An 11,841-nucleotide genomic window follows, 5' to 3' on the forward strand; every position below is an offset into this window, starting at 1 on the left:
AAAAAAAAAAAAAAAAAAAGACCTTCGACTATGAACTCTGTGTTCCCTCCCTTACTCCAACAAGGTATCTAGCTCCTCATTTCTCAAGGACAGCTTGGAGTGAAATACTTCAATCCCTTAAAGTAGACAAGGTCCAACCCAGATAGATGTACCACACAAAATTATTGTCAAATTTGATGAAGAAATAAGATACCTCTATGATAAAGAACACCTGGAGAAATTCATGATCATCAAACCAGCACTCCAAAAAGTTCTGAATGATATTCTAGAAAAATAAAATGAAGATGACGATTCCATGAATTCCAACAGAATGAATCTACCAGGAAAGACAAGCAATTGCATAGATGGTAAAAAGAACCACCAACACAAACAGAATATGAGAAGGATAGGTCAATATCTATCAGTTATAACCATCAATGTAAATGGTCTCAATTCAGCAATCAAAAGAAACAGATTGGCAGAATGGATCAAGAAATAAGAGCCAAGGGGCTGGGGATTTAGCTCAGCGGCAAAAGCGCCTGCCTGGCAAGCGCAAGGTCGTGAGTTTGGTTCCCGGTACCGGAGAAAAAAACCAACAACAACAAAAAAAAAGAAATAAGAGCCAAGCTGGGCATGGTGGCACAAGCCTGTAATTCCAGGACTCAGCAGGCTGAGGCAGGAGGACTGCCACAAGTTCCAGGCCAGCCTGGGCTACACAGTGAGTTCAAAGTCAGCATGAACTACATAGCAAGACCCTGTCTCAAAATTCCCAACCCTCGAAAAAAGAAATTAATAGACTGAATGTTAAAGGCTGGGAAACAATACTCCACAAAACAGGAACCCATTAAAAAGCAAAGATAGCTACTGTATTGGCAGGCAAAATGGATTTCAAACAAAGACCAAACAAGAGATACAAAGAAGTTCAACTACATACTTCTAAGAGAACAACCCAAAAAGAAGAGATATTAATCATATATATACATATATATACACACACAATAATTACCCTCATAACCAACTACATAAAACAAATATTAGTGAACATGAAAAATCAAATAAGCACTAATATAATTATAATGAGGGACCTCAATAACCCACTGCCAAAAATAAACAGATGAACTAGACCAAAAAAAAAAAAAAAAAAAATCAAAGAAATGGAAAGGATGAACCAAACCTTTGAACAAATGTACTTAGTAGATTCCTACAGAATGTTCCACCCAACAACAGAATACACATTCCTCTCAGCAACACATGTAATTTTCTTGAAAACAGACCACGTACAAGCTCATAGACCATGATTAAATACATGGAAAGGAATTGAAATTATCCCATGCATATTATCAGACCATAGTGCAATAACATTGGAAATCAATGGCAAGAAAACTACATAGATACTAAGGAAATATATGGAAATTAAATAACACCATCCAGAACAATCAATGGGTTATATAAAAAATTAGAAGGTTACTATAATTAAAAAACAATAAAGACAATGTGAGATACTAGTACTTAGGGGACACAATAAAAGCAATCCAATGAAGGAATTTTATAGCAAAGATTTCCCATATTAGGACAATAGAGCAAGCACAAGTAAATAATCTTTTATTCTTTGGTTGAGCTAAGGTTAAACCTCAAGCTTCTAGAAAAAGATGAGCAAGTTAAACCCAAGCTATTATGAAGGAGATTATAAAGACCAGAACAATTGACACAAATGAGACCAAAAAAACCAAAAAACCAACCAGGGAGTAAATTCTAAAGATCAGAGCAGAAAGTAATGCAATTGAGACTAATAAAATAATAGAAAGAATACATGAATTGAAGAGATAGTTCTCTGAAAAATTAAATACAAAAGACAAACTCTTAGCCAATCGAATCAAAAAAGAAAATGAAAGACTCTACTCCATGCAATTAGGCATGAAAAGGGTAAAATAACAACAGATCCTTCAGAAAGGAAAAAGATCATCACTGCCTACCTTGAGAATTTGTACTTTAATAAGATGGAAAATGCAGAACAAATGGACAGGTTCCTAGATACATATTAATTACCAAAGCTGAATCAAGAGGATATACAAATTCTGAATAACCCAGTATCATCCAATGAAGTTGAATAATGATAAAAAAAAAAAAAACTACCAACAAAGAAACACCTAGGTCCTCATGGATTGGCTGCTGAATAGTACAAGAAATTCAGAGATGATCTAATGCCAATACTTTTCAAACTCTCTTAATGAAATTGAAAGGGAAGCAATACTCCCAAACTCATTCCTGGAAGCAAACATTATCTATATACCAAAACCAGAATAGGATCCAACCAAAGTAGAGAACTACAGGCAAATCTCCTTAATGAACATAGATGCAAAATTCCTCAGTAAGATACTGGCAGACACAATCCAGCAAATCATCTACCAGATTATACACCAGGACCAAGTAGAATTCATCTCAGGATGCAGGGATGCTTGCTTCAACATATGGAAATCAATAAATGTACTATACTACATTAACAGAACCAAAGACAAAAACCACATGACCATGTCAATGGATGCAGGAAAACCATTTGAGAAAGTCTCACACCCATTCAAGATAAAAACCTTAAAGAAAACTGGAAGAGAAAGTCTATCTAAATCTGATAAAGGCCATGTATGACAAACCAACAGCCAACATCATACTAGATGGTAAAAAACTTTCATTCCCAAATCAAGAACAAGACAAGGATACTCACTATCACCACTCTTCTTCAACACAGTTCTGCAAACATTAGTCAGACCAATTAGACAAGTGAAAGAAATAAAAGGAATTAGGATAAGAAAGTTAAATATCATTATTTGCAGATGACATGATACTCTATACAGAAGACCCCAAAACTCCACTAAAAGACTCTTAGATTTAATAAACAAATTCAACAGTATAGCTGGATACAAAGTCAAAACTTAAAAATTAACAGCGTGCCTGTATATAAGTAATGCTCACTAAAAGAGAGAAATTAGGGAAACACACCTTGCAAACAGCATCATAAAAAATGTAATAGCTTGCAATCAGTCTAATGAAGGAAATAAATTTGGCAGAACTAATGTGGAAACGGTCATACTTCCTAAACTGTTATACAGATTTAATGCATTCTCAACTAAAATACCATTAGCATACCTCTAAGGACTAGGTGGAATGGGAAGAGACCTAGACTAGCAGAAAACATCATGGACAACAAAGGTAAAGCAGGGGACATCATAATGCCCAACTGGAAATTATACTGCAAAGCTACCATGATTAAAACAGCATGGAACTAGGAAAAAAAGAAAAAAACAGACCCAAGGATCAACGGAACGGAATAAAAGATGGCCAAAAAACTTCAAGCACACTCAGCTACCCTCCATTTGACAAAGGGGCCAAACACTTTCCCTGGAAGATAACCTTTTTTATTAAGTAGCGCTGGAAAAGCTGGCTTTTCATTTGCAGGAGATTAAACCTAGAACAATATTTCTCATCACACATTAAACTAAAATCACAATGTATCAAAATTTAAATATTGAAACAGAAACACTTCATGTGCTGGAAGACAGAATAGGTAAAACTTTTGAAAACACAGATTTAGGCAAAGACTTTATAAATGAAACCATGATTACACAGGGAATATTATAAAGAATCAACAACTGGGATCATATCATTTTAAAATGGTTTAGCACAGCAAAGAAACCCATCAAAGGAGTGGAGAGACAACCCACAGAATAGGCAAAAAATTTTACCAGCTGTTCCACAGACAAAGGACTAAATATAAATATAAAAGAATATATAAAGAACTCAAAAAAAATCAAGTCCTCTTGTAGAAATGTAAAAGTAAAGATTTCTGTGGGAACCAGCTAGCTTCTGACCCATAGATAAGCAGCATGAGATTGCCTGGAAAGAAGGCGCTGGGAATGTCCGGACATTATCACCTGTCCTTGGGAGAAAGAACATCTTGTGTTGACACAGAGCGCCTTCCCCTCCTCTGTAGTGACGCTTACAACTCCCCTCCTTTGTGGTTTTTCGGGTTAAAAAGCCAGAGCTAACCTGGCTCGGGGCTCTCTGTTCCTGCGAGGTCAGTGAGCCCCATGCATGCTTGGTGAATAAAAATCCCCTTGCTTTTTGCATGAGAGAGCGTCTCTTGGAGTCTTCCTTCACGCGGCGAGTGTCACGACCCTTACACTCTAAATTTAAAGACCTAATCCAAACATGGGCATCTGAAATGCATAGATACTTCCCAGATAAAGAAGAACAAACAGCAAAGAAATGTATTTAAAAATATGTTCAACATCCTGGGTCAAGTAAAAAATGAAAATTAATACAACACTGAGATTCCATTCTCACTCCAGAAAGAATGGCATCATCAAGAAATCAACCAGTAACAAATGCTGGTGAGGCTGTAGGGAGAAAGGGATACATCTCCACTGTTGGTGGGAACGTAAATGGGTACAGCTAATATAAGCATCAGTATGGATTCTTCAAAAACATAAAACTAGAGGTTTTATTTGTCCCAGCTATTCCCCTTGTAGCTATTTTCCAAGAGTTAAAAGCATGACACCACAGTGATATATACACATCCATGTTTATAGCAGCACAATTTATAATAGCTAAATCTTGGAAACAGCCCAGGTGCCCATCAAAGTACACAAGTCCTCAGCCAATCTTATAAAAAAAAAAAAGGAAATCAATGCATAGAAATAGAAAAGGTAAGATTACAATGAACACTACTGAAAAATAGATTACTAGTTACTTTAAAACACGTACCCCCATAAATTGGAAAATTCAAAGACATGGATAGATTTCTAGATACATGTGAATCACCAAAATTCAACCTAGAAGATACAAAAACCCTGCATAATTCAGTAACAAACAACAAAATTGAATCAATAATAAAAAACCTACAAACTAAGAAAATCCTAGCACTCGATGGATTCATTACTGTATTGTTAAAAAACAACCTTAAGGAAAATCTAATGTCAATATTCCGCAAGTCTTTAATGAAACTGAAAAGGAAGGAATACTAACAAAGAGATCACGGGAAGCTAGCATTATCCTGATTCCAAAATCATACAGGGACACAATTAAAAAACAGAGCTACAGGCATATCTCTTTAATCAACACAGACACCAAAATCATCAACAAGATACTTGCAAACAAAATGCAACAAGTCATCAAAAAGCCATACATTAGCTGGATGTGATGTAATCCTAACACATGGAAGACTGAGGCAGGAGGATCACGATGAGTTGGAGGCCAGCCTGTGCCACACAGTATGTTCAAGGCCATTCTGAACTACGTAACGAGATACTGTCTCAAAAAAATAAAAATAAACAAAACCATAAATCATGACTGATTAGGCTTCATCACAGGCATACAACGGTGGTTTTACTTACATACAAATCAATTAATGTAATATAGTACATAACGGATATAGAAGCAAAAACCAAAAATCACATAATCATCTCAATAGAAGCAAAAAACTTTTTGACAATATCCAACATTCATACATGATAAAAACTCTGAAGAAATAGGTCTAGAAGGTCCTTATCTGAATCTGGTAAAACTCACTCATCAAAAACAAATGGCAAACATATTAAATGGGAGAAGCTAAAAGCTTTTGGGAATAACACAAAAATGTCCAATAACACCACTCTTGTTCAATATACTCCTTGAAATGCTAGCTATAGCAATCAGGAAAAAGAAATAAATAAAAGGGATACATGTAGGAAAGGAAGAGGTCCAACTATCATTACTTGCAAGTGACTTAATCCTTTATATAAAAGACCCCAAGGATTTCACCAAAAGACTCCTAAAATAACCAAACTCAGCAAATAATAAAATTCTAAATGAATGCACACAAATGAATAGTATTTCTGTGCACCAATAATGAACTGATGGAGAAGTTAGGAAAACAATACCATTCACAGTAACATCAAAAAAATTAAATAGACCAGGCATGCTGGAACACGTCTGTAATACCAGCACTTGGGAAGGTGAGCAAAGAGGATCAGTTCGAGTAGGAGGCCAGCTACAAAGTGAGTTCAATCACAGCATGAACTGCATAAGACTCTGTCTCAAAAAAAGAAATAAAGAGAAAAATTAAATACTTAGGAATTAATCTAACCCAGAAAATAAAAGACCTCTACAATGATAACTACAGTACTCTGAAAAAGGTGGAAGATGACATCAGAAAATGGAAAGATATTCCCTGTTCTTGAATAGGAAGGACCAATATTGTCAAAATGGCCAAACTTTCAAGACTGATATATAAATTTAATGTAATCCCAATCAAAATACCAAAAGCAATCGTCAAAGAACTAGAGAAAACAATCCTAAATTTCATATGGAACCAGAAGACACCAAGAATAACAGAAGCAATCCTGGGTAACAAGAGTAAAGCAAGAGGCATCACAATCCTGGATTTGACATTACAGCACATAGATATATGGACAAAAAAAGAGATGGTACCAGTGCAAAAACACATATGTGAATCAGTGGAGTTAACTAAAGGACACAGAAACAATCCCAGGCACATTCAGCCATTGGATCTTTGCCAAAAGTCATAAAAATGCACACACAACAGTTACCATAGCCTCTTTAACAATGGTGGTAGGAAAACTGGCTATGAAAGTGGTCAAAAACAAGCACTTGGTATAACATAGACTTTTAAACATACGGTTTTAGACAAATTGGCTGTGTACATACAGAAATTTGAATTCAGATATTTTTCTCTCTTCATGTACTAACAGAAAAGTCAAAATAGGGCTAAGATCTAAATGTTTGTTTGTTTGTTTGTTTTTTGGTACCAGGAATCACACTCATGACTTCATGTTTGCCAGGCAGGCACTTATGCCACTGAGCTATATTCCCGGCCCCTAAGATTTAAATGTGAAAACATAAACTACCTTCTAAAAAATAAAATAGGTAAAACTCTTGGAGACATAATGCACAGGCAAGCACATTTTAAATAAAACTTCAGTTGCACAAAAAATAACATCGGGAATAAACATGTAATTATATCACATTTTAAAGTTTCTGCATACAAAAAAGAAACAAAAAACAGAGTAAGGAGAAAAATCTATAGAACAGGGAAGAGTTTTTTGACAGAGGACTAGTATCTAGAATATAAAAAGAACTCGAAAAAATTAGACTCCCACACAACAAAAGACCCAGTCACAAAATAGGCAACTGAAATGAATAAACACTTTTCACAAGAAGTGTATATGGCTGAAGATACACTTCTCTAGCCAATAGAGAAATGAAAATTGAAACAACGCTGAGAATGTATATTATTCCAAAAAGAATGGCTACTATCAAAACATCAAATAGTAAATGCTGTCAAAACAGTAGAGAAAAATGGAACTTTTCTACATTGTTGGTGGGGATACAAACTAATATAGCACTAAGGAAACCAGTATGGAGCTTCCTCAAAGAAACTAAAAATGCAAATGCCATTTGACCCAGTTATTCCCATTCTAGATATCTTCTCCAAACAGTTAAAGACATTGTATTACAATGAAATATGCACAATCATGTTTATAGCAACACAATTAATAGCTAAAATACGGATGTGCCCTACATGTCCATTAACAGATGAATGCATAAAGAAAATGTGGTTATTTATGCACAGTGGAGTATTGTTATAAAAATGAGTATACTTGTGTCATTTGTAAAAAAATTTCAATCCAGCTTGAGATATTAATTGACATAAATCACACACGTAAGTATAAATATGGTATGATTTCACATATATGAGCAAGCTAAAGTACAGATAAATTGAAAAACAAGTAAAAGACAAATATAGGAAACAGGGAGGCTGATCGCTGGCAAAAGGTTAGGAGACCAAGAGATGGAGGGTTGAAGGTAGGATGAGGAGGGGAAATGGATGAAAAAAGAAGAGTTATGTACATGTACCTACTTCCCATGATGAATGCAATCATTATGTGCTGCGAACATGTACTAAAATAAAATTTTTAAACCTAAAAGAAAATAGGACTTAAACTATCTATTTTTCTTTATCTAAACAATCACCTATCACCCTGGAAATATTTTCCTTAAAATGCAGTGGTGGAATGACAAGGGCAAAGAGTGTTCTCACTATTGCTGGAGGGTGCAAAACCATCTTTCAGGCAAGCAGTTTGACAACATATGCGAGGGTAACAAAATTTTATATTTTGTGAATATCTGGACTAGAAGAAAAACAAAAAGTTGTCACTGCACACAGCCTGTTTCCTTTTCTCATTCTAACTCTCCAGCCTTTTGTTCCACATTCACAAGCAGCCACTTGTGCTAGGATTGGCTAATCTTATCCAAATAACTAGACTGGTTAACCTTTATCTGAGTCTCATCTGAGTCTCAAAACACCCCAGGAGAGACAACAGGATTACTTTGGTCTCTGCTTCTCAGCCAACCTGGGTGGAGCTCTCCACGGCAAAATTACTTACCCAAGGTCAACAGATAATGGAGATTAGAGTATCAGTACAGATAAAGGAAATGGAACCCTCATACTCTGTAGTTGGGAATGTAAAACTGTAAAGTCACTTTGGAAACCAGTTCCTCAATATGTTAAACATACACTCAACGTATGGCCCAGAAATTCTACCTCTAGGTTTTCATCCAAACAAATTGAAGACATATTTTTATACACAAAAGTTGAATATGAATTTAGGACTATTATCAACAGCATTACATACAATAGCCCCAAAGTGGACACAACCCAAACATAATCTTCACTGATTCATAAAATGTGGCTTTTTATTAAACATTTAAATATGGGGGCTGGGGATTTAGCTCAGCGGCAAAGCGCCTGCCTGGCAAGCGCAAGGTCGTGAGTTCGGTTCCCAGTACCGGAGAAAAACCAAAAAAAAAACAACAAAAAAAAAAATTTAAATATGGCTGGGGGCTGGGTTTGGTGGTGCACACTTATAATCCTAGTAAGGATGGAGGCCAATGCAAGAAGATTACAACTTCAGGGTCTACCAGGGCAATTTAGCAAGACCCTGTCTCAAAAATGAAATGGAAGGAAGGCTGGGGATACAACTCAGTAGTTGAGTACCCTTGGGTTCAAAGCCTAGTACTGTCAAAAATATTTTTAAAAAGGAATGCAGTGCTCACTTATGCTATAAAATGGATGGATTTGAGACTATTTTGCCATTAAAGAAGCCAGTCACAACAGACCTATTGTAAGAGGTCACTGATATGAAATGTTTACTCATGAAATGCATAGAGACACAAAGTAAAAGTAATAGCTTCTAAGAGGTGGGGGTTAGGAAGGGCTGGAAGGTCTGATAATTCTTCCAGAGTAACGAAAATGCTTTGGAGGGGCTGGGGATTTAGCTCAGCAGCAAAAGTGCCTGCCTGGCAAGTGCAAGGTCGTGAGTTCGGTTCCCGGTACCAGAGAAAAACCACAAAAAAAAAGAAAAGAAAATGCTTTGGAATTATCAAGGTGATGGTGTACAATGCAGTGTCTATTACGAGTCATTGGTGTGTATTTTCAAATGGCCAATTTTATGTTATATGAATTATTTCTCATCCCCAAAAAATCTCACTCCAGAAATAAAAAGTAATTTAGGTCAGGGGCTCCAGATCCATGCTTGTGCTGTATCAGAACCTGAGCACCTCTGCAGCCCCATAACCAGGTTGGTGATCCAAACCTGAGGAAAGCAAACAGAAGGACTTTGGAGATGCCTCTCAGCTCTAATGCTGCCCAGCAAGTTCCAGCTGCCCAGCAAATTTCAGGACAAACATGCAAAGTTCTTCACTCTGCAGAAGACAAGCTGCATGAACATAGGACAAGGGCCCCCACCCCCAGTCTTTGCAGGCAGTGACCGTCCAAGAAGACAGCTGGGAGAAGCAGGGTGGAAGAAGTACTAACAGCACTGTAAGAGCTCAGCCACCAACACTGCACAATGGGGATTCTACAAGCCATCAGAGATCCCATCATTGACAAGGTCCACACTTATCTAAACCACATGTTACTTGCTATCGTGAACATCCACACAATATTTGTATATATTTATACTGTCTCTGTTTTTTGTTTATTTGTTTTTCCAGCACTGGGGATCAATCCCAGGGCCTCGTGCATGCTAGGGAAGCAATCTAGAATTGACCTACACCCTTAGCCCTGTATTTATATTGTCACTTAACAAAGAAATGCAAAAGGATAAAGGGACTGCTTCACAAACTGTAATGTGTGAGATTTATCTGGATCTTGATTCAAGCAAACATAAACAAGGAAAGTATACTGGTATGTGAAAATGGAATGCCAACTGTCAGTTTTTCAAATGTACTAAGGATTTCATTTTCAAAGAGACCCTGTTCTTTACAGACACATGCAGGCATTGTCATCAGCGCAGGCCCAAGGTGGTAATGCTGGCTAGGAGTAACTGCTAATGCTGCTCCCAGGCACATGTGGACACACACACACAGAAACAGCCTGGAGAGGCAGCTGGACCTCCAGAAGCATGGGGAATGGGGAGCCAGAAAGCATTGGTACAAACCTGGGCCTGCCACTGCACACTGAAGAGAGAAACACAGGACCTGGGCAAGTCAATTGGCCTCTCTGAAACTGTTTCATTTTTAAAAAAAGAGCCACATCCACACAATGGGAATTCACAAGATGCCACACAGACCTTTTAAGGTCCTGGTACGTGGAAAGTGGCCAAGCAGTAATAGTGAAGGTTATGACGGAGAGGTGACGAGGCAACGCACATAGGACCATACCTTGGAACCATTGCAGGCACAGTGCTTCTATTCTTCATGTAGCACAGCTCTGGCCTGGATGGAAGTGGCATCAAGCCCACTGTAGAGACAGAAATTTGTGAGTGGGGCAGATTACTGGGAATAAATGAGGATCGTTTTGAGGACTTAAAACACAGAGATTTATAGAACTTTGCTCAGAAATTGGCAAACTTTTATGAGCAATCAGACAGAAGATTTATCCAGCTTTCCAAACTACAAGACATACCCCTCACCTCATCTCTGCTACTGAAACGTGAAAGCAGATGTGGGCCATCGGTAAAAACACATGGAATTCCAATAAAACCGTATTTCCAAAACCAGGTGGCAGGCTTGATTTGGTCCATTCATGCATCAACACTGTGGGGAAAAAAAAAGTGACAGTGAAAACAAGAATTAAGCTAATAGAAGAAAACAGGGAAAAAAAAGAGCACAGTGTTTTTTGTTTTTTTGTGTTTTTTTTTGGTTTTTCTCCGGTACCGGGAAACGAACTCACTACCTTACACTTGCCAGGCAGGCGCTTTTGCCGCTGAGCTAAATCCCCAGCCCCAAGCACAGTGTTCTAATAAATAGCTACATGATAGGCTTAAATCAAACAAATCAATAAGCACGTTAAGCCCTAACTACTTAAAGAGCAGAGATTATCACAATGGATCAAAAATGCCCCCACTATATCGCACTAATCTGCCTACATGAAATACTGTACGTATTAGTGTTCTTTTCATTTGAAAGAATTTTAGAGTTAGGCAAATGCTGCAGTAGTGTAAATTTCCTATAAATCCTTCACCTTGCTTCTAACTGTGCCTGTCACTAAAAAAAAAAAAAAAAATCCATATCTACAGAATATTGCTATGTAAAAGAATTCATTTGTGTTTCATTTGTTTGCCCACTAATGACCCTTTTCTATTCCAGAATCCAATCCAGGACCCCACATTATCTTTACTTGTCATGATCCCTAAGCCTCCCTCCAGTCTGTAACTCTTCTTTGGTGTTTCCTAACCTTTTGATAGAATGTCCCCTTTGGTCTGTCCCGCTATCCTTAGAACTGGGATGGATGGACAACAGGACCACTGTGACCTGATGAAAGTTTCTCGGATGGATAATGCTGAAGGTCGCAGTCAGCGAGCAAGG

At 37.3% G+C, this 11,841-nt stretch overlaps 1 long non-coding RNA gene across 1 annotated transcript in view; it reads right to left on the minus strand.

Annotated features, from left to right (window-relative positions):
• The window catches only part of LOC102024049, a 16,825-nt gene that overhangs the window by 4,644 nt on the left and 340 nt on the right, over nt 1-11,841 (minus strand). Inside the window, exons 2-3 of the long non-coding RNA XR_264768.2 lie at nt 10,947-11,070; nt 10,696-10,774 (exon numbers count right to left, since the gene is read on the minus strand). This is a non-coding gene — a long non-coding RNA (uncharacterized LOC102024049). The remainder of the gene's footprint in view (nt 1-10,695; nt 10,775-10,946; nt 11,071-11,841) is intronic.

Source organism: Chinchilla lanigera, unplaced genomic scaffold (genome assembly GCF_000276665.1).
Source record: "Chinchilla lanigera isolate Chin_1 unplaced genomic scaffold, ChiLan1.0 scaffold00136, whole genome shotgun sequence".
NCBI lineage: Eukaryota > Metazoa > Chordata > Mammalia > Rodentia > Chinchillidae > Chinchilla > Chinchilla lanigera.